A 23491-nucleotide genomic window follows, 5' to 3' on the forward strand; every position below is an offset into this window, starting at 1 on the left:
TCCACTGGTCAGATTATGTGACCAATACATCTGTTCTAGAACAAGCAGCAGTCACAAGTATTGAGGCCACGTTGCTGAGAACACAGCTGTGTCTCCAGGATGAAGGACCAACCACCACCTCCCTAAGATCTTGCTTTATGGTGAACTTGCCACCGGCTGCTGCAAGAGAGGAGCCCCGAAGAAAAGACACAAGGACTCCCTGAAACAACATCTTGGCCATATTGATCACCATAACTGGTCTACTCTGGCCTCCAATCGAGAGGTCTGGAGACACCCCATCTATAACACTGCTGATGCCTTTGAGAACGCAGCAGGATCATTCTTGAGGAGAAAAGACAACGCAGAAAGAATCGTGCCTTGCAGAATTTACCACATAAGGAGTCTTTCTGCTGTGCCTTTTGCAACTGGACATGTCTATCTTGTATTGGCCTTTTTAGCCACCAACGTGCTTCGTTCGCGAAGCCCAGCCATGATGATGGATAAGTGCAAGTAGCCATTCTGTGATGCAAAATAATAATAATAATAATAATAATAATAATAATAATAATAATAATAATAATAATAAACCAGCCAAATATTTGCATTAGGTCAAATCACTGCAGCATCCAGCAATGAAAGTGTATTGCAAAAACTGGTTCCAATGGTTTGCCCAAAGAGTATTAGTGGGAGCTTTATCATCACATGTATTATTGTTTGATTGAGCTTTGAACTGCAGTAAATAACCATCAGCTTTCAGCAAAAGTAGAATATCTCATCTTAGTAGAATATCCAGTAGCTCATTTTATCCTTTTTTCCCTCCTAAATATAATATGGAAAATTATTTAGTGACCTGAGAAAGTATTTTGATTTCTGGTCTTTGCCTCTTAACTGAATCACATATAAAAAATATGTGATTACATGATAAAAATAATCTTTAAAATAATCTGTTCAGGTCTTCCAGGAAGTTACAATATTTAAAATTTGTCTCAATCTCAGCTTTCTTAATCTGTTTACATTTAATTTCTGAGAAGACTAGCTTTGGACAAATGAACTGAAAAACAAACCCACAATTTTTCACTGTAATAGCTTTGGCATAAAAACTTCCTGATATCAACTTCTGCTTATTAAAAGAATTCTCCAGACTCTGTGTCGTGTGGTCCCCAGCACACTCGGGCTGCCATTGTGGATAAACCATGTGAAGACTGAGATTAAAGGCCTGGTTGTGTAAACACTGATAGATATTAAGGCTTAAACACAAACATGTTGACTCTGCAGTTTTCTCGACTGGGACTGTGCTGAAAAGTGTAAGAGAGGGAGGACAGGATGAAATATCTGTCAAAGACCAATTGCATCATACATGTATGATTATTCTGATTTTCAAAGACATATTTAATGTATTTACTCTAGAGGCAAAAAGTAAAGAGAACATAACTTGGCAGACAGAAGTCTGCACGAGAAGGGTCTGCTACCTTCAAAGGCATGCACAGCCAAAGGTAATGAGATTCCTGCATTCTTTGTATTACAAAAAATGTGGAAATTGTTTTGCTGATGTTTTCTCTTTTAAGTTCCCCCGAGAGCGTGGATAATAAATAACTGACAATAACAGATTTCATGCTGTCGCTTGGAAACCACTTTCTCTTTGGAGAATTGATTTTTAGTAACAACACTGATGACACGTGGCAGAAGTTGTAGCTGATACCAGAGTTTTGTGGGCCATAATAAATCAAATCAATCTGGAGGCTTCCAAATGCAGGGAGCAGAGGCAGAGGTTCCCACTTAGGCTTCTTTTCACTGCTCTGTGCAAGACAGTGGGGGGGTTTCTCCATTGAAGGAGGAAGACATTTTTTCAGTTTGACTAGCAAATCATTTAAAAAAGCCAAAAGATATCAGTTGTTATTAAAATACTGCCCTTTGTTTCTGTCCATATGTGGCCTGCAAGGACAGAAGTGAAAAGACAAATTGTAGCTATTGGAAAGAGGGGGGCATGGTTTATCCACACTGTAATTCGGGGCAGAGAGCCCCACACTAGCTTTAATCAAGCTAGCTTGCATATCAGAAGCGGGCCAGAAGAGAGCTCCATATGGAATAATTTATTTGGCCATGAAACAGAGTATATTAATCTGTGGCTGAATTTCAGGTCTCATGTAACAGCTCAAATGTGACCATCCTGGTGCGCTAGAAATCAGGCTCCCAAGCCAAACTTAAAGCAACAAATCCAAATCACGTATCTTTCTTGTTTTTACTAATGAAAACTGGGAATCCAGAGATGCCTCGTAATTTAGGAGGCTGAAACTCAGATATCTATTTTACCACTGAAACCACAGTGAAAGGTCTCGGCCAAGCAGCGCTGCCACAGTCGCAGAACTGCCCGTGCCGACCCTCTGATTCCACATTTATGGAGTCACTGCACAGCACCCATTGCTCTTTTAATTAACACATGCTTCTGCATGTGAATGACATCTAACTTTAAAAAAAAAAAAAACCAGGAAATATTAATGTGAAGTTTCAAAGTGCTCAGGACATACTCTTCAACTCCTCATGTCCTGACCTTTCAGGGTTCAAAGCCCATTCTCCTTCAGCACATTGAGTAATTTCAGCACAGATAAGCTATTTAATTTATTCCCTTGAGTTACTGTGCAAGTTGTGGTGACCCTCTCATGTTTCTGTGCCACGAGGAGGAAGGAAGGTGGCTTCTCCACCTTGTCCTTACAGCTTCACATGGGGCACGTCCACCAAAGCAACTGAGCAAACCCAGTCTTGGGTTTGTTTCTGATGGCAAGAGAGAGGCAGTAAATACAACATGGAAGCAGGAATCAGTTCAGTAGATGCCTAAGGAAAGCCAGGAAGGGGCTGCTTGCTGAAAGGAACATGCCCACACTCTAGAGACTGGAGACATAAAGATGACTTCCAGAAGAGATTGTAAGCAAATTGTTCAATCCAGAAAGCTGCTGAAAGCAGCTACATTGGAAAGAAAGAGTGCAGAAAAGGACCTCCCAAGAAATAACCCACACATGGATATCTCTGAGGGTGCCACAGTCAATATGAGGTGAAATTACATTCACAACTCAAAAATATTTCAGACAGGCATCTCAACACCACTGGTGCCCAGCCACTGACTTACTCAGTGTTTTAGTGTGGGGGCTTCTAACTTCCCCTCAGATTGCATTCTTTTATGTAAAAGCCTGCCTGCATAAATCTCAATCAATAGGAAATATTCTGAAAATGCCCAGGTTTTCCATGAAGACAATCTTGCTGAAGCATCCAATGGAAACTTACACTCTGAAAGATGATCAAGTTTTTACAGATAAAGAGAAAAGCCCTTTCCTGTGGGGCAGTAAAACACTGGTCAAGCAGAAGAGACAAGACTCAATGTAGTCTTTTGGAGGCCTGTTTTCATGATAGTTCCTATCCCTGAACTATCAGTCATTCATCCTGCAAATATGCAAATTGCTTCACTGAAAGTTTAGCACCTACATGCTCTAGTCATCACTGCACACACTGCACCTAAGTGCAAGTACACTGGAGCTCACTGTGTGAAAGTATTCATGAATACTGGATCAAGTGAAAGCCACCTGCTCACTAAAACCCTCCCTGCCATCAAGTGCATCCTAATAAGCTGCTGTTCAGCTCCTGGGAGGATTGGAACTTACAGCACTCGCAGGGAGCGGAGCCCGTTGAAGGCGTGGACGGGGATGCAGCGAAGTCTGTTGTAACTCAGGATGCTGGAGAAGGAGAGAGAGCAGAGTTACAACACTGCATGTCTTTGATCATTTCACTTCCAATTCAACCACAGAGAAGCATGGAAAGCCACCTGTTTAACTAACAAGATGTACACTAATTGCTCAACACCTAAGATGGTGTCTGAAAAGCAATTAAAACTGATACAAAACTTCGGGCCACTTACAGGGTTGATAACTGGGTCATGTTGCTGAAGGTGTGATTGGCCAACACACTGATGCTGTTGTTGCTCAAATCGCTGAGGAAACACAAAGAGAAAATATCATTTGCATGTATGAATTGAGATATAAGGTTTCTTAAAGGATTAAATAATATATGAACAGCAAAATGCTTTAAGCAATTGAAAAGTCACATTTTATCAACTGTTGTATTTTTTAACCAACTCTGAATAAGGTCTAAAGAAAAGCAGATCAGACTCCCTTGAAAAGCCTCAGATTCAGAATATTAAGACTTATTTCCAGCATATAACATCCCAACCCCGTGACACCTCCATAAAGCAGGTTAACCACCTCATGTCCACTTTGTCCATCTGAGCTGAAAAAGGTCCCCTGCAGTTGTGCCTGCATTAGGAATTCTTCTGGTTTCTAAAAGCAGTGGATGGCCATTAGTGTGACTGCCGTGGTGCTTTCTGGTTTTCATCCTCATCCATCAGCAGTGCTTTACATTTGTTCAGTTCCTTTTCTGCCATCAGGGCTTGCATGGGAGAGGAAATGAACAGTTGAGTGAATGTGTAGTTTGGACTGGGACTCAAAACAACCCTTTCTGTGACTAGTGAGTGAACAGCAATGCTGGCACTTCAAAACTGACACTTCAAATACCATTGCTGGCTTCTTATAAGCCACTGAAATGACCAGAGCACTTAAAACATGTTTTTAGACTCTCTTTTTGGAAACTCTGGCCTCAACCTCTTCATCACTTACAGACAGTTTAAAATATAAAGCTTCTGTTTGTAACCATAGCTTCTAGATCTAGAGAGGAAAGGAAATGGAGATTGAAAAAAATGTCAGGTCATTCTTCAACCATTTAGTTTGTTACACTCCTTCTAGGGACCATATATCAATTATTCTTCACTGGTGTCCACATCCTCACAGAACCATTACCAGCTCTGCCATGGTCTGTGTTTTAGTTGAATTATCTGGGCATCATCAGCCCTTCTGCAAACAGATGTTGGAGGAGCTGCAGAAGTACTGAAACCTGACTGCACTTGTAAAAGCAATCATTCCCAAGCATTTCTTGTTTGGACAAGTGACAGAGTGGTAATGAGAAGAAAATGCTCCTGTCTGTAAACTCAATTCAAGTTGGTCTTTGAAGAGAGTGAACTACCTAAAAGCTGCCAAGCTGCCCTGAGATTGTGCAGTCCTCAGTAGGAAAGTGTCCACATTCCCACAAAACCATTAACAGAGAAGCCAAGGATTTGAATATTGTGATGAGTGTTTACTCCCCTGCCCTGGAGTTGCTTACTTCAGTTCAGAGCAAGAGTTATCAGTTAAGAAGGCAAAGGGAGCACAGAAGAGCCTGGCTCCTGCTGATGCTTTTTATGTCTCATGTAAATGATTTCACGACCCCATGAACCATCAGACTGCATCCGTCACCAAACACATAGGGTTAAAGTGCCCTGAACCTCACAGCAGCAGAGAATTTGGCTCCAACAACTCACTTCTGTATGTTTTCATTTCAGTTTTATGCCTCAAATCTCCTGCTCCTTCAGATCCATGCTAACATTTATTAATTTTTTTTTTCTTTCTCCAAAGCTGCTCTTGTCTCCTTGGGTATGAGGGGGAGAGGTGTGAAATAAACCCAGATGACTGTGAGGATAATGACTGCGAGAATAACTCTACGTGTGTGGATGGGATCAACAACTATGTTTGTCTCTGCCCTCCTAATTACACAGGTAAGAAAAGGCCACAACAAGAGAGCAAGAATCCATGAGAAGTGCCTGATGGGAAGGGTCCAAATGCATGTTTATTTTGTGTACGAGCCTATAATTAACCGAAAATCTAGTCCCATTTTAAGGCAACCTGGATTTCTTCCTGGAGAAATGTTAGTTCTATTAATATTGCAATATGTGTGCTCACAAATATGGCTGCTTTTCTGAGTCAAAATACTGATGCCTCATTTGTAAAATACATTAAAAAATAGTGTTTAAGGTGTTAGATAAATCTGTACCTCAGCATACAAACTCTCTAAATGTATTTCAGAAATATTCCCACTTCTTAGCTGAGTCTGATATACACCTGTTCTGGAAAATCTTGGCTTTTAGGGCATGGCCTTCCCCTGAGGTCTCAGAGGTCTGCATTTATTTAAAAAAAAAAAGAGCCTGACAATGTGCTGCTTAAATTCATTATGTCCATTCCACCAGTGGAGAAGCAAAGGCTGTGTGAGAAGCTGTGGGCTCAGCTGTGGACTTCAGTGTGCACCCCTGGCAGGTGACAGAGTCCTCTGCCGAGCCCATGGCCACAGAGGTTGGTGACTGAGTTAGAAATGGGTTTAGTTTTTCCAGCGTCCATCCTGCATTTCAGATAAATTCCTTCCCAAACCCTTCTGTGAGAGCAGAAACCCTCTTAACTGGGATCTAAAAATGCTTTTTCTCATGTTGTTCTGGAACAGACTAATTCACATGGTGTTAGCCCAGCCTTCCTGGCTCAGCGTGGAGGGGTGAGGAAACACCTGCAGTAGTTCCTACTTCCAGCCTTTGAAATGGGTTTATTACCTTCAGAGCATGGAGAAGGAATGAAGGGCTTCTTGTACACTGGAATATATTACATGTCAGGGGATTTAATGAGGATCAAGCTTGAGTGGCTGAGTAAAGCAGGAGGAAAGCTTCTAGAATTTCCAAACTCTTAAAATAGTTTTTGTGGCTGATACAAAGGAGGCCCAAGTAAATCTTCAGCTGAGAAAAGCCTTATGACTTGAATGCACGTTTATTGGAGCTCTAAAATTATATTTCTGCCAAAAACTAAAAAACTTAAGCTTAGCAAAGAGTTTTGCTTGTAGTATGTTGAGCCCACTGTGCTTATTTGTGCACTATTTTTGTCAGCTACTCTTGGGTGGTTTCAAAGAGGACTCAATACAAAGAGGCAGAGTCTTTACATTTACAAGGGGAAATGTATTTGCCCAGCCAAGAAAACACATCTCTAGTAAGGAACTGAATCCAGTATACATGCAAATGTGCTTTCCTTTCTGCAGGATTATTGCAGAATTTTATTTTTTCTTTAGATAAAAAAAGGTAGGAAAGAAGTAGATTGGGATGTTTTCTCAGATGACCATCTGGATAAGGGCCAGAGAACTCGTGTGATACTTCAGAATCAGTTTTGAAATATTTTTGATCATCTTCCAGTGGTTTTTTTGGGTTGTTTGGTTTTTTTCCACCTGAATTTTGTCTGTGCTGTGGCTCTGCTTATTAGCAGGAGCTTGTGACACACCAGGCCCATCTTGCCATGTGGGATCACACACAACTGTTTATGCCACACAATAAGCATTTGCACACATAAGCACCTGCTAACAGTGCAGGCAGTAAGTTTGACTAAGACTGAAACAAAATGAACTTTTGAAGAAAAGACAGAAATACTCCTGGAAAATATAATGGGAATCATAAGTGAAAAAGGTTGCAAAAATAGGGGTGTTGCTTAAAACAGAATCCGAAGGATTCCAATAGTTCGTGTTGCTTAAAATAGGAAGAGTTTAGTGAACTGTGATACAGGAATTGCCTTCACCTGCTTTCCCTCCATTTTGGAGGGGGATATTTCACCCAACCTGATCAATCAGCTGGAAGGACTGACTGCAGTGCAGCTGCCTGGGCTGAAACACCCCTCAGAGCCACACCTGGCCTTGGAGCACAAAGGGAGGGAGCAGCATGAAATGGCTGGAGGAACTGAAGCCATCAGCTAAACATGAGTACATACGAGCCAAGCAAACCTGAACTGTGGTTTTGAGGGTCCTCTAAGAGTTGAATCCAAATATGAGAGGTTGGAAATCGTGGAGTTGCTCAGTTGACTGAGCAGCAGCTGAGGAGATGCCATGGAAGCACAGAGGCAAGTCATGGAGACAAACTTGGGAAGGGTTTGTGTGCCTGACCTGGAAAAAGAGGGATCTGTTGACCAAAGAGTTTGACTGAAAGTCTGCTGTGACATCCAGGGCATCTCTGTGTATGTTCTCTTTAGATAAAACTTTTTATACTGAAGGAATATCATTATCTATTTAAAAGAAAAAAAAAAAAGAGTAGGTGCAGGTGACTTCAGTACTGCACAGGACTGCTAGGAATAGAAAAGCTTTGTATGGATTTGATCTCTGTTCGAATGAACAAAGAATGGATGGCAGAGAGTACTGTCCAGGGAAGCAGCTTTCCTGTGAAGTAGCCTGGGGACAATGAGCTCTTGATGTGGGACTTTGCCTAAAAGGGCACAGACATCCTTAGGCAGGGTGTATCCAGTAGGACAGAAAATATAGGTAATATCCCTTTGTCTTGTGTCCAAATATTATATATAGTTCTGTTGTTAACAAGGAGTAGGTAGACAGAGCAAGCTTTTTTTTTCTCACCAACACTTGTATGGAGAACAGAAATTTGTTTAAAAGGGTCACTGGCTGGGCTTTGTGGCTGAACGAATCCAGACCATACATTTTTATCAATTTTTATCAATGTAATTATGCAAGAGTTGTTGGTTCTGGGTACAGATGGGATTTCTCAGCAGGTGCTGAAGTTAAACCCCACGTTAATTCAAGAGTGGTGTGTGTTACACTGGAGCATTTCTGTCCTGATCCTCTGGGGCTGTTTGCAGTAACATGCAGGCTGTTGGTTAGAGGTGCCCAGCTCAGTTCGTGCAGATTCCTGCTTTGTTCAGCTGGAGAGGCAGGCAGGCTCTGGCAGCACTGCCAGGCAGGTACCCTGAACCCCTCATCACTCCTGTGGGCTTGGCCACAATTCTGGTAAGACTCCAGTGATGTTTCAGTAAATGCTGCATGTGTGGAACAAATGTGTGTTGTAATAGGACAAATAGTCTGACTACAGGGAGGAGGAAGATCCAAGAGCGTGTGTGTATGTGTGTTGTTCTGTAAGAAATAGTTCGGGTCCCCCTTGGTTTAGTTGAGTAATGGTTAAATCACGATAGTAAATCTTATGTTCCTAAATGAAATGCAAATTAAAAATGTGCGTGTTGAAAATTTTGACTGTTGACAGAGTCGCAGTATCCAGGCCTTGGTTTTTTCCATACCTTAGTATTTTCCTGCTCCATGTTCTGTCTGTCTAGTTTTACTCATTATAGCCTTTTTAGGAAACAGTATCCCAAATTATGATGCATGAATTTTGCTTTCATTGGTTGGAATAATGAAGGCCAAAAATCTTTCTTCAATTAATAACATTTTGCAGTGTTTTCCTTTAAAATTCTCTGACAGTCTTTCTCCCCGCTTGAAGTAGATGAAAAATGCCCAATTTGTTAAGTGACTGCTGAGGAGAGAATTTCCCACACTCCAGCCCCATTTCACTTTCATTTAAAAAAAAAAAAAAGAAAAAACCCACACCAAAAAGCAACCCATGCTCACACAATAACCTCCTTCCTAGTTCTTTTCCATCTACTAGCTCCAAAACAATGTGGAAATACAAATGGATTCTATGAAGTAGTAATTCAAGTTAAAGAAGACAAAACTGAGAGGAGGGGAGGCAGAGAGCTGAATACCATGAAAACATTCCAGCCTCTACCTGCACCACCAGGTTTCCTCACCATTCTCAAAGTCAGTATTTTCAGTGTTTGTTGCCTGTATTTCAGTAACCAAACCAACACTCATGCTGTGTAGTAGAGTCCTGATGGCTTTTATTGTCAGCTGATGTCTTATTTTTCTTCTGCCCAGCTGGTTATTTTAATCCTGAAGCTGAATTACAAACATATATTTCCTCCAGGATAATCGTGCACCCCAAATCCAGGCAGCTCTGAGCAGTGTAGGCTGGTTTATAACCCAGTTGTATCCTTGGTGGATTAGAGCTCCTCCTTACAGCTTGGTAGGTTTTCCTCTCCTTGAAAAAGAGACATATATAGGAACATCAAAAGAGAAAGCTATGAATTAGATAAGCCACCCCAGTTCTTTCCCTTTTTGTATATTTCTAATTTCTGCCTTACACAAACGTTCTGCTCTCTCCCTGGCTTTAGAGTTTAGAAGTGTAGGGTGCAATTCACAGAGCTTTTCCTTTCCACTTCTTTTTCTCATTCACTGCTGTCACAGACCTCCTGGAGAGCCATCACTGTTTTGCTCATAGTCCTAGATTCAAATACAGCATCTCTTACCTCCAAAGAGATCCTCTCCTCAGCCTCATTTTCCTCTGGGTATCCAAGTGAAGAGGGGTCCAAACATATATAAAGGAACAAATGGGCTGCACCAAACATGTACTGTGTGCCTTGAATGGTTTTATGCTTTACCTGCTAGTTTATTTGGGACTTTTCCTTCCTCCTATCTGATTTTAGCCACAAGCAGAAATATGTAGCACTTCCACACAAAAAAAAAAAAAAAAAAAGGAAATATAATCCTACTTTCCAAGGATCCTAAAAAGCCTCAACAAATACCCACCCCTCTTTGTTCTGAAACCTAAAAAATAATAGTTAGTGGCTTCTACTGCTTAAAATAGGTCTTTTCTAAAATACACAGAGAGAGGAGGGGAGCAAGTGTTTTAAAATAGTTTGTTTCCCTGGGAAAAAGCTGCAAGCAGTTTGTATCACAGAAAAAAAAATATATCTGAAAATAAATAATCAAAAAAAAAAAGCTAAAAACTATTTCTGGTTTGATGTCTTTGGAAGAGAAGGCCAAGATCTATTTTACCTTAGGGGACCTTGTGGTGTCCTGTGGTAGATGGTATCTGAGATTTTTGCAGCTATGCTGTTTTTAGACAGAGCAGAACTCCCTGTTAGTGATTATGGGCCCTTTTCCTGGTTCATCCCGTTGTGGTGACGCTGCCTGGCCAGAGCCAAGCACCCAGACCAGCCAAACAACCCTAGGGAAAGCAGCTGTGGGGTGGCTGCCCCTGTGCTGGAACTCTCCCATCATGACCATTGTGAGATGATGTGACACCACCCCAAGACAGGCACCAGTGACAGCTGAGGTGGGTCATGGCACTGCAGCTGCTTTTTCTACCCTGTGAGTTTTGAACTGCATGTTTGATAGAGAAACAGGAAGGTTTGAGGTAGTGTGGTTCAGCCACAAGGATATGGACTGCCTAATAAACACTGAAGGCTTAAACAAGTACTTAACTATCAGCTTCTTTTAAATTTTGGAACCTTAGCTATAACTTCCCCAAGACAAAGAGTCAAAATTGTGGTCAGAGTTTGGTCTGTTTTCTTCCTTTTATTTGAAGGAGTGCTGCCTTACATGGAAGTATCTCAGTTTTAGTTACTTGGCAAATATGAAGTGTGTTTGCTTTCTGTGCAGAACATAAAAAGGCACCCACATTCCCCAGTTGTATAACTAGGAATGAGAAGAGCTGGAAGAGCTGGAAGGTTTTGGCTTTGTTCAGGAGCCTAAGCCCATTTCCAGCCCTGTTTTTTTAGAAGAGAACCACATGTCACTGCTATCAGATTGGAGTCTCCTATCTCATCTACTGGGACTAAAGGAGGAAATAGCACAGTAACTGGCAGAGCTGCAGCCTGTCTTCAGCCTCGGTATGGGTGTCCTGTTGTGTTGGAGTGCTCCAGATCCAGGATTTCCTCTGGTCAAATTCCCATCTGTAAAATGTAAAGTGTCATGTTTGTGGAATAAGATATACCAGAGAATTTCTCTTTGTTCATCAGGAAACAGTGTATCTATAAGAAAATGGAATGTCAGCTACTGCTGTCCTAAAGGATGAGTGGGATGAAATCATCCTCAAATGGGATGTACAGTTCATTAAATCCAGTCTGTGAAGAAGCACAGTGAGAAAGAAGCAAATCTTTCTGCATATGAAGTGCTCTTCAGAGACCTCCCTTGATTCAGGGACCGTGTTGGGTTCACGTAGCAAGGTTTTGGTGGCAGAGGAGGAAGGAGGCTGCAGGGGTAGCTTCTGTGAGAAGAGATCGGGAGCTGCTCCCCTCTCAGACCTGCCACTGCCCAAAGCTGAGCCCATCAACAGTGCTGATGAAAAAATGTGAGAGAAGCAAGCGTGCAAACACCAAGGCCAGTGACAAAGAGGAGGGAAGGCTCCCATGAAGACCACAGTGAGGCAGGCTGTGCCCCTGCAGCCCAGGGAGAACCCATAGAAACATAGGATCAGCTGGGTTGGAAGGGATCTCTGAGATCATCAAGTCCAACCCTTGATCCAACCCTGCTGTGGTTCCCAGGCCATGGCACTAAGAGCCACATCCAATCTCATTATAAAAACCTGCAGGGACAGGGAATCCACCACCTCCCTGAGCAGCCCATTCCAGTGGCTGATTACCCTCTCTGTAAAGAATTTCTTCCTAATATCCAACCTAAACCTCCCCTGGCAGAGCTTAAGACCGAACCCTCTTGTCTTACTGGGAGAAGAGACCAACCCCCACCTGGCTACACCCTCCTGTCAGGGAGTTGTAGAGAGTGAGGAGGTCTCCCCTGAGCTGCCTCTTCTCCAGGCTGAACAGCCCCAGCTCCCTCAGCCTCTCCTCATAGGACTTGTGCTTCAGCCTTGTTGCTCTTCTCTGGACCTGCTCCAGCACCTCAATATCCTTCCTGAAGCAGGCTCCTGGCAGGAGCTGCAGCCCATGGAGAGGAGGAGCCCAGGCAGGAGCAGGTTTTCTGGCAGGAACTGTGTCCCTTCAGTCTGCTCCTGAAAAACTGTGTCCCACAGAAGGGACCCACGGTGGAGCAGTTCTTGAAGAACTGCAGCCTGAGGGAAGGACCCACGTTGGTGAAGGTCATGAAGGACTGAAGGTTGGAGCAGGTCATGAAGGACTGTGTCCCATGGGATTTAGCCCATGCTGGAGCAGGGGAACAGCATGAGGAGGAAGAAGTGGCACAGTGTTTTGAACAGATCACAGCCCCCATTTCCCCATCCCCATGTTCAGACTATATGAATGTACAGTGTGTGCAGTGTCCTCTCTGCCAGCTCTGGAAGGACGTCTCAGCTAACGTGTGACATCTCAGGTGTGACTGCACTAGACTGTGTGAATAACTGAATCAGTCCCTAACAGATTCCAGACAAATTGGAAGGCATCCATATAAAGAAATGCAGCTCAAAAATTTAGGTAGTCCAGCAAAATCAGGATCTGTTCCAGGCACAGTGGTTCTGAGGGATAATGCACCTTGTAGGAGCACTGGAAATTGTCTGGTTCAGTCTCACAGACTGCGTTGTGTGGCATTTGGGATGTTGAATATGGTTTTTCATGCTTTGGCAGTGCACAGAACTAGAACACATTCCTTCTTCAGGATTCTGAAATAGTGAAAGGATCGTTATTTCCATACCCAGATCTTGTTTTATCCATTATCCTTTCGTTAAACCTCAAGATTTGGGATAGTTGCTCCTTGATTCTGAAAAACAAAGCACTGTGGGAATCTCAATGTGGAATCTAACTTCAGGTTCCCACTTAATAGGTTGAAAGCTGGTAAGTGAAAACTGGAGATTTTAAGAACTAACACAGGATAAAAAGCACAAAGTAAATCTTAGTTCTTTGCCTACTAAGTACTGTGGGCAGTGTTCATCAAGCAAGAGCAAACTTCAGTAATCCTGCAGAAGGAATTCTGCTACAGTGCATTCCAGGTAATTTCCTTGATGTTTTGATATCTAACATGGCAGCATTTGCTACTGAAGGATTTTCACAGAGTTTCTCATCTCCTCATTGCAAGTTCAAACAGCTTGGAAGTAAAAAAATTCATCTTTTTTTTATTTTCTAAGATGAGCCTCAAATCGATTTCATCAAACATCAACAACATTCCTTACTGAATTACACCGTTGGAGGAACATCCTATGTCTGTTCCACCCAACCATTTTTGGGTTCAGTGTTCTGAAATTTCCAGTCGGCGCTGACTTCTTTTTAAATGACTGAAAAGAGAACAGGGGAAAACAAAATAAGGAAGGCATTTCTTCCGGTACAAATTATTAGATATAAAGTGAGTAATCTCTTAGGAGAAAAACAGCACATGAATTTTTATTAGCAGTAAAGACAAGAGTTCCATTCTGACTTACCTGGCAAAGTTCAGAACATTGCAACACACTGTTTAAGTGCTCACCCTGTCCGGCCTGGAAATATTTTCTCTGTGGACACAGGCCAGGCTTTCCCCATCCTTTCCTCACTGCAAGCACGTTCCTTTTCTCAAGTAATATTGTGAAATTCTTGACAGCATTTTTACTGTTCGTCTTCCAGGCCCTACTAAAACTTCTTTAGCGTTAAGGACAGGAATATTTTCTGTGTTGCTTCATCAGTTGTTTCTTGAATGCTCTGAATGACAGAACAAAGTATCACCCAAGTGACTTATGGAACAAAAGAAAAATCATTGAACTCACTGGTTGCAAATTGGTGCTCTAAATTGTCTTTTCAGAACTGCAGTTCTACTTACAGATAAATAAGTAAAATACTTTTACTGCATCCAGTTTCTCTTTTACTGATTAAGGAGAAATAGTGTAACTTGGATCCTGGCTTTAAAAGCCTAATGGGGCATGAAATAAATAGCTCTCATGACAGCACAGAATGGAAAAAAGAAAGATGATTATTAAACTGTGTGTAAAAGTCCTCTTTATTGCTCTATTGTTGTTTTGGCTTCGTTCTGAGACGTGGGGAAGGCTACAGAAAAGCCTAAGCATGTTTCTTGGCAGCTCTTCAGAAGCAGTGAGCCCTGCGGAAAACCCCGTGAAATTCAGGATTTTGCTGAAAAATAGGACCAGGAAAATGTTGCATGAGGCAAAAAAAAAAAGTTTTGTTGCGGTTTCTTAAGACAACAATCAGTGCTGGTGAAGGGGACAAGGGAGGTAGTTTTGAAAGGGCAGAATACCTTTGTCATTATTTGGAGATTTATTTTTTTTTCCTTTTTTTTTGGTAATTCATGAGTCAGCAGCGATGGCAGATCCACCTGTTACTGTTCCACTTCTCAGTATACCTTGGTTCCAGTCTGAAAATTGCGATTTTTTTCCTGTGGTAGATCAGAGTGCTTCCTTCATTATTTAGGATTGAAAAATGTTTCACTGATTAAAAAAGAAATATAGCTGTGGTTTCCCAGTCCATTTTATACAAGCACTTCAGAAACCTGTGGAGCTCTGATTTGAGAATGTGTGGGAGAGAGAAAAATGGGGAGGTTGGATTGTTTTCTACGTTTGGGAAAGCGTTACACTGAAGTTTTCTCTTGTTTTAGCACGATCAAACATCTTCCACGAAGACAATCAGTGCTGCTAGGAGCTGGCCTAGGATGAACGTCCATTTTGGTTTTGGGTTCACATAACTATCCAGGGAGAAACTTGGACTGGACTTTTCATTGCTGCACAGAGAAGCAGCTCTGTGTCACTCCAAAAAAACAGAGGATCAGATTTTTCCTCTGATACTGACATTAAAGCAACCAATGAATGTTGCACTCTCAGGTCTGAGGGCAGATTTTTTTGGCCCAGATATTTTCTGAGGGAATAAAATACGGGAGAGAGAGACTTTATGTAGCTGGTGCCTTGGGTTTTTTATTTTCAGAAAGTGTTTTATTTCCCTGGCATGCTTTCTGCAGTGTCTACTGGACGCTGGTGGGGCCTGAAATAATGACCCAGAAGTATTCTCTTCCTGAGATGAGGCTGCTCTAGTTGCAAGGCGTTCCCAAGTGAACTCCCTAATGAGTGATAGATGGGAAAAATAACAGGAAGGATCCTTAAATGTTCCAAGTTTTGCATGAAAAATATCATTTTTTTGGATGCTGTGTTTGGTACCTAGCCTAGAATTCTCCTACATTTTGATAGTGGTGTCTTCAGAATGACACAGTGAGTCATAATATTTGACATTTGGGGAGATTTTTACTGGATCTCTAAGCACTTGTCAAGACTGTTCAGAAGAATACTTTAAGAAGAATTATGATTTCCTTTGAGAGTTTTGAAACTTCATATTTTTTAAAGCCTGTTTCCTTTTCCTCAAAACAAAGCAAAACAAACAAAAAAGAAACTTTAAAAGTATGTGTTGACCATTTTTGGTGAGAGCATAGTTGAAGGCATCTATCCACACTGTATCCAGGTATTAAATGGTCTTCCAAAAATATTTCCAGCTTCAGCTTATTGAGTCCTTTTAGTGTCACCAGCCAATTAGGGTTTTTTTCATGTTTATTCTCACATAAGATCTGTAGCACCCAAGGGACATGGGGAATTCTGAGATGACACACTGGAAGTTGTTCCAAGCATCAGAGCAAGGTCTGACCTGCAGTTTTTCAGGTCCAAGGGAGTCCCTTTGCTTTTTAGTGTTTGGGAGGGTTGGTGGCCTGTGGATTTGGGGGTTGCATTAAACAGACCTGTCTCCAGTTCTGCCACCTCAGTGTTAATAGCTGTCCCCAGTGACAGAGGGGTTTATTGTGGCGAGACTTGAGCATCTCTAGTTGCTTTTGAGGAGCAGTAAAATACAGTGGCAAACCTCAAGGCCAGTGAATGATGTTTCCCTGGTTCCCATGGATCTGCAGTGTTCAGTTTAACTGGCATTTCCCCTTTCCTGAGCTGGATACCTTCATGACGTTTGCCCAGGATTTATCCAGGGTTGTGAAAAGACTTGGTAGTATTTCATAGTGGTGACTTCCTGGGTTTCCTTGGCTCCAGATGGAACTGGGTGTCTTATAACTGATACTATGAACAATAAACTGCAGGTTGCCATGTCAGACCTCTCCAGTATTGCCAAACCCAGCCCACTAATGAGTCATGAGGGGGTGTGTGGCACGTGAGTACAGGGTTTGTGCTGGTGCTGCCCCCTCTCATGCCTTGTATTCTCGCTCCACTGTCTCATTTATGCCTGAGAGCTCTCAAAAGAAGAGACAGCAGATATTCCATGTTTGAAATGCACAAAAACAATTGGGTAATTTTTGCAAACACATCTTATACTTCCCTTCTAATATGAAGAGTTTTATCAAGAGAGATGTAGCTTGTACTGTAGGGAGGCTGGACATGTGGGAAAAATAACCTGACTGAGCATTAGCAGCTGGGGGAGTTAACAACTTAAACCATACCTATCAACACCAGAGTCATCCTCAAAATTGTGCTCTCAGACACCCCTGCCAGATCACAAAACTGATAAGAGATGAATGGTTCTGATTTGCATTTTCCATCTGAATTCTGACCTTTGTGGTTTGCTTGGCTTGTGTTTTCAAGTGTTTCTCCGTAGCCACTGGAGTGTAGAGAAATGTAAGGGGTTTTGAGTTTCTTCCAAGGCAGGTGGAGCTGCAGCCCCGTGAAAACACCCCAGAACATTGCCAGCCCTCCAGTGCCTCCCATGTTATCCTTTTTCCCACACTATCCACATGGCCTGTTTGCTTATGTGATGGTATGTGCTGTGTATAGGCACAGAAAATATGTATAACCCTGAAACCCTGCAGATGTGCTCTTCTGATAGAGCTGCACAGGGGACTTTGGGACTGTAGCTTTTGAGGGTTTCCATGTTGAGACTACCTGACCTTTGCTTTTCCTGCAAGGCTTTGGGAGGTGTGGGGTAGGTTGGATTCTGGGGAAGGCAAAGATTTCTGTGGTCTTTGGCTGGATCTCAAATCCTGGGTACTGAAGTGTGACCTAATAATTTAGGACTCTGAGAAGGATTGTATTTAAATAAACTATCTGGGTTTGAACATTCTGCAACTATTAATTATTAAAATTTATACAAATCCAGGGAGGTTCATGGCATGTTACACACCATACCTAGAAACAGCTGAGCTGAGCTTACATGTGATGGATTTTTTTTTTTTCTGAAAAGACATCATCTCCTGTGAGCACAATAGAGCTAGTACTTCTCTTATAAATAGTGAATGTTTTATAATTGCATGCAGCCCTAAAGCTGGTTCCTATTATGGAGAGTCACAGAGGTTCAAGGGAGAGACTTTGTGGGTTGTTTTTCTTCTGCAGAATGATGTCCAATTGACTCCTTTGGCAGAGTATTAACTATGGCTAAAATATGTGTCCGTGTGAAAATGCTACGGTCTAATGAGCAACTTCACTTTTGTGTCACTTTCTTGCTTTGAAATAAGAGGTTCTGGGTCAGGAACTGCCCATTTGATCCCTTGTCTGTCTCCAAGTGGAGTTTACATGTCAGTACTTTTTATACCAGCCTTTCAAATCCATGTGATAGAAACACTGTGGTCGCTGTAGGTCAAAGGAGCCCAATTTAATGAAGTCTCAACAAGTTGTATTGTCACTTCCTGCTGAACTACTGAGATGTCTCCACTGAGGGAGATTGGCCATCCCTGGATACCATGGGTGTTCAGGGCTGTCCAAGTTGTGTTACAGCTTTATTGCTTTTCTCTTTCCTCAGGTGAACTGTGTGATGAGGTGATCAACCACTGTGTTCCTGACCTAAACCCCTGCCAGCATGAGTCCAAATGTGTTCCCCTTGACAAAGGAACCAGGTGAGCATGTGTTGGTCTCTGCACACTGGGAAAATCCACCCACTGGCTTGGCTGGGGTTGAACTGGCAATGAGTTGGGGGCAAAAATAATCAAACTTTACACAAATAATGCAAGACTATATATGCTTCAGATCATGTTACATTTTATCTTTAATGAACACATACATACTTTTCTAGCTTTCTGTGGTTTACTTGAAAATAGTGGATGCACCCTCAGAGCAGAGAAATTATTCTGGAAGAGAGCATGGCAAAAGGAGAACTTACAGAACAGTCAGTGCAAAGTATCTTAACCTGCATCAGAAAAAAAAGAACAGTTTCCTTATGTGTTCCTTAGTGCATTTATAAATTCAAGCAGCATAACAGGAGCCTTAACAAATCCAGAGCTGGATGGCTCTCACTCAGGACTCACCTTTTCCATTGGCCTTGCTTGCTTCATCTGGGATTTGGTGAAGTCTGTGTGTGCATTTGCCTTTTGGGAATGACCTGCCTGTTTCACAGGGGCAAAATAAAGGCTCGTGTTTTAAGTGGCAGTAAAACATCTGGAGGGTTGGGGAGTTTTGAGAGGTGTGCAGTAGCAGTGTTCATCCCTTGTGTGAAGAGGGAATTTCAGAGCAATTTAGCAAATGGAGACAGCCAATTGAAAAGTCAAGCTCTGTGGAAAGCTTGTCAGGAAAAGATCTTTGAATCGAAGTAAGAAGGAGAGACAAATCCAGGAGAGTGCAGTGCAGTGTGAGCTGCATTCTGCACCTTCCCCTAAGGCTGTTCTCCCAGCCATCATGGGTGCTCCCTCCTGGGATTTTGTGGAGCACACCCAGTATATCCCAGGAGAGGGATGGTAGCACTCTTTGGTCTTCCTGGTAACTCACAGTTGGGGTCAGATTGTGTCCTGTGAAGCCACCAGACTGTCAGAATAGTGTAAACTGATACACAGGACATTTCAGGAGAGCTGAAAGGAAATGAACCAAAATTTTAGAGATGGTGGCCAGCTGGACAGTCCAGCCTTTCTTTTGGATGAAAAGCCTCCAGATAGAAATGTTTCCAAATCTTGAGAAAGATGAAGCTATTAAATGATTGAGGGTGGTTCCTGAAATTATGTACAGGATAAGGAGCTGTGTGCTGGTACATAAATAGTCCCTGATGTTCTTTGCAGGTTTCATTCCTTGTTAATCCAGCCTTTGGTTAATCCAGTAGCTGCATCAGGTTATGAGATGAAGGAGGGTATAGAGACAGCTGTGGCCCCGAATGGTTTTACTCTTGCTGCAAGCATTTCTATACCTGCCACCCAAATAATTGGAGAAAATAAGACACTTTTTTTCACATGCTTGCTAGAAAAGTGTTCCTCACAGTGAGACCATTAACCCTTGAGGGGAGCCTAAATAACTACTTATAATTATTTTTCTAAATATAGCAAAACTATATAGAAATAATGTAGAAAAACTATATTTAGTTTTTCTAAATTTAGAAAAATTATATTGTTCCATACTGTTTGTCTTGTTATTCCTTCCACTATTCGTAGGATGCTACAGAAAAATCCCTTATTTCTTTACTGCTCCTCTCCCATTTTGCTTTCTAGCAGCGAAAATTGAGAGGTGAAGGAGCCTGCCCAGCCTTGAATGTAGAGTTGTGCAAGTATTTCTATTTCTTTCATGCTTTAGTGGCACCAAACTGGTCAGAAATGGGCTGAGAGCCCTGAGCAGCTTTGCAGTGAGGTGTGTGTGCTGCTGGGGCTCACTGAAATCAGCAGCCTCTGCTCCTGTGCTGTAGCTGATCCCTGGGGCAACCTGATCTCCTGATCTGGGATGTTCCATCCATTTAGGGTGTCATGGTGCAGGATAATGCTGCAGGCAGAAGGAGTCAAGCTCAGGTGTCTCTGTCTGCTTCCAGAGACAGGGAATGTTAATGGCAGGATTCAGGCTTGTTCCTGAGCTGTTTGTGCCCTGGGCATGTGAGTAGGACACAGCAGTGAGGGATATCATGGCAGCAAGGACAGTCTGTCTGTCCTGCCCTCAACTCTAGTCAGTCCACAACTCTGCAGAGGGAAGAAAAGATGACAAAGACAGGAAAAAAATAGGAAGCCAAATTATTTATTGATCTGGGGTGGGAAATTCCATCCTGACCCTGCAATAGAAGACATGATTCAGGGCTTTAAGGCAACAGACATGGAGTGCAGATTCAAATGCCAGCATTTTCAATACAACTGGACGTGTTTTTAGGCTCTCTCTGATACTGGGAATGTTGCCATCACCACAAAGCTGTAACAGAAAACAAGATTTCAACAGTAGTGGTGTCAGGTGGTCACTGGGAAATGAGATAACTGATCTAATCACATAAATTACTCTCTTACCAGGATTTGAACGTGAAGGTTTCTTTGGCACGTTCTTTACTGCATCAGACTTTTACTGATTGACACCTAGTCCCTTGCTGGCACTGTGTGGGATAAGGATGGAGCTACCATGCCATCATTCCCTGGTGGGGGGAGACCTTGGTTTTCTGGGAAGACTCTGGGTGAGGAACTCACGGGGCTGAATTTCTCACCTGCTACACTCCAGGCAGGAATTTTGTGGTAGCTTCAACCTACATGTGACATACCAAGAGCTTAGATGAGACTGACCCAAAAGGAATTCCATGTTTCTAAAGGAAAAGCCAAGTTTGGAAGCAAACTGGACTATTTCAGTGTCTCTGGCTGCACAGAGCTCTTTGCTTTCTGAGCTAAAATTGCAGGTGGCTTTTCTCCCTTCCAGCCTCCACATCTTTATTGCGCTGTTACTATAGAAGAAGAGTAGCTTTCGGTGTGCCAGAAAACAAAACAAAACAAAAATCAACCAAAAAATACCGTTTAACACAATGAAATTACTTCCAAAAAAAAAACCACTTCAGAAAAGGAGCATGTTTTTCCATTCACTGTATTGATGTTGGAGCATGGTATAAATATAGTTTGTTATTCCAAAGCTTGGAATTATTACCTGACAGCCTAAAATGCTGATTTAATGCAGCCCTGCAGAGAAAAGTGGTGGTTCTGTCATTACTGAGATAGCCAATACACATCATAAAATTGATGCATGGCAGCCCTATATAAGGAACTGCACATCGTTCATTATTACATCACTTTATATTAGGACTGCAGGGATCAATAAAAAGCAACAGGATTAAATGCTGCCAATTCTCCTCACAAAGTCCTTTGATTGACATTATTTCCTTGCAGGTGTGACTGCAATGCTGCCAGAAAATGCTGCCCACTTCTTAGGGTTTGGGGAAGGAACACCTTTTGCTTTTTGTTCTGTTTTGTCATCTCCATTATGTTAATCACAGTATTCCCTGAGCCACCAGAGTGTAAAAAAAGCAATTCAGGTGTGCAGAGCTGGGACATCAACCTTTCTGTGGCTGTGGAGGGTTGTGGTGGGGCCTCTCCTGCAGGGAGGGTGGAGACAAGAAGTGTGTGGATCTGCCCAGCCTTATCCACCCGACAGCCACAGATCCACAGGCTTTGCTCCCCTGTTTTAGCCAGTCACGAGCCACATTTTGACATGGAGACTGAAGGTCACAGTGGCTGCTGTAGCCCTGATGCTGTGGCAGCTGCTCCCTGGCCATTGGCACACACAGGTCACGGCTGCTGCACTTTGGCAAGTGCCACCCACCTCACTGCCTTGCCCTGGTGAGCTGGGGAGTGGCCAGGAGCCACACACTGTCCTGGGAACCAGAGTCAGCACAATGACTGCTGCCTGCAAAGTGGAAATATTTATCCTCATCACTCCCATGTGTCCAGTTCCTCTGAAGAAGTTTTGCACAAGGTGCTTCCTCCTGCACTTACCCCACCAGGCTGCTGGCAGGGAGGAGGAGGATAAATAGATTGATGGAGCAGTGGTTTTGCCCTTGGTGCTGCCTCCCTCAACTTTATAACGTCTCTCCTCTTCCAGCTCTCGGTGGCAGGCACTCTGAGTCCAACCATGAGGCTCTAGCAAGAGCACAGACCTCTCTTTTATTGCTAAATTAACTGTAGTTCTTCCCTTGTTTTGGTTGAAGTGGTTTGCCTTTTGTTTTCCAGATGTGCAACAACATCCAACTGGGAGGAGTAAAACGTGTTTTATGGACTAAAGACTGTTCATGACTAAACATTGTCTCCAGTATAGATTCAAAAAAAAGGCTGCTCAGCAATCCCAAAAGATCTGATCCAAGTCAGAGACTTTGGGATGCATTTTCTATTGTCAGGATATAAACTTCTGCAAGACTTATAAATAGAAATGCTGATGCAGCCTTCGTACAGCAAACTTGAGAATTGCATAAAATAAAACAAAAGGCAATGTCTGCAGGCTTGGGTACATCCCATGGTGATGCTCCTGTGAACGGTGTTCCTCCACCAGCAGCAGGTACAGGCTTTGCCTGAGTGTCACCACGGGAAAGGACAGGCTGCAAAGATAACTTTCCGTAGTTGCAGCAGCATTTTGCCTTGCAATTGAATGGCAGACAGGTGGTGGTCTCACAACCAATGGTCTTTTCCTTTAAATTGGCTGAATTTTGTGGCCTGTTCACAGATTCCTTCCATTTGGAAGGCAGGAACCTTCCTGAGCTCCGTGGAGCTGCACAGGGCCAACCTGAGACACTCAGTCAGCACCAGCAAAATCACAGTCTGGGGCACCAGAGCCACTGCCCTGGCAGAATATTGCCCTTCAAGTCTGTGAGGTTGGGGAAGATGTTGTCATCTTTAGCAGAACTGGGAGACAACTGTGTGATCACCCTTCTCCACAGCCTTGGCTGAGGGAAAGCAGTAGTAGGGTGTTGCTTTGCTCAGCTCGAATTTCAGCAGATTGCAGAACCTCAAGTGCAGGCAGCCAGGAGGGACCTGAGCGTTTCTGATGGCAGCAATTCTGCTTGATGCTGCCAGGAGTAATTGCTAACACCTCCCCACCTCAAACCAGATTGGCGCTGGGCTGCCTTTGTGTGCTGTTGTTGTGATCACGGAAACAAGCCATTAAGGGCGACTTTCTTGCCTTTCAGATGCGAGTGCCTGCCGGGTTACAGCGGTAAGCACTGCGAGATCGATGATGATGACTGCGTGGGCCACAAGTGTCGTCACGGAGCCGTGTGTGTGGATGCTGTCAATGGCTACACCTGTGTCTGTCCCCAGGGCTTCAGGTACGAGGGAGGCAGCTCCTCCCTGGAATGTCAGGACACTTTCTTTCAGTGCTTTCATGCTCAGGGCTAATCAGCCTCCAGTTACAGCATTGATCTGTCATTGCCACGTGAATAGGTGGCTCGGTGCCTCAAGTCCTGTACCTGAAGGAGGTCTTAACTAGGTC

The 23491-nt window shown here is 43.0% G+C and overlaps 1 long non-coding RNA gene across 1 annotated transcript; it reads left to right on the forward strand.

Moving 5' to 3' along the window:
• The first annotated feature begins 5459 nt into the window (after nt 1-5459).
• Nucleotides 5460-23352, forward strand: LOC135408884 (uncharacterized). Its single transcript, XR_010427919.1, has 3 exons — nt 5460-5608; nt 18105-18198; nt 23190-23352. It is a non-coding gene; the product is annotated as an uncharacterized LOC135408884 (long non-coding RNA).
• The last annotated feature ends 139 nt before the right edge of the window (nt 23353-23491 follow it).

The sequence above is a fragment of the Pseudopipra pipra genome, unplaced genomic scaffold (assembly GCF_036250125.1).
Source record: "Pseudopipra pipra isolate bDixPip1 unplaced genomic scaffold, bDixPip1.hap1 HAP1_SCAFFOLD_76, whole genome shotgun sequence".
NCBI lineage: Eukaryota > Metazoa > Chordata > Aves > Passeriformes > Pipridae > Pseudopipra > Pseudopipra pipra.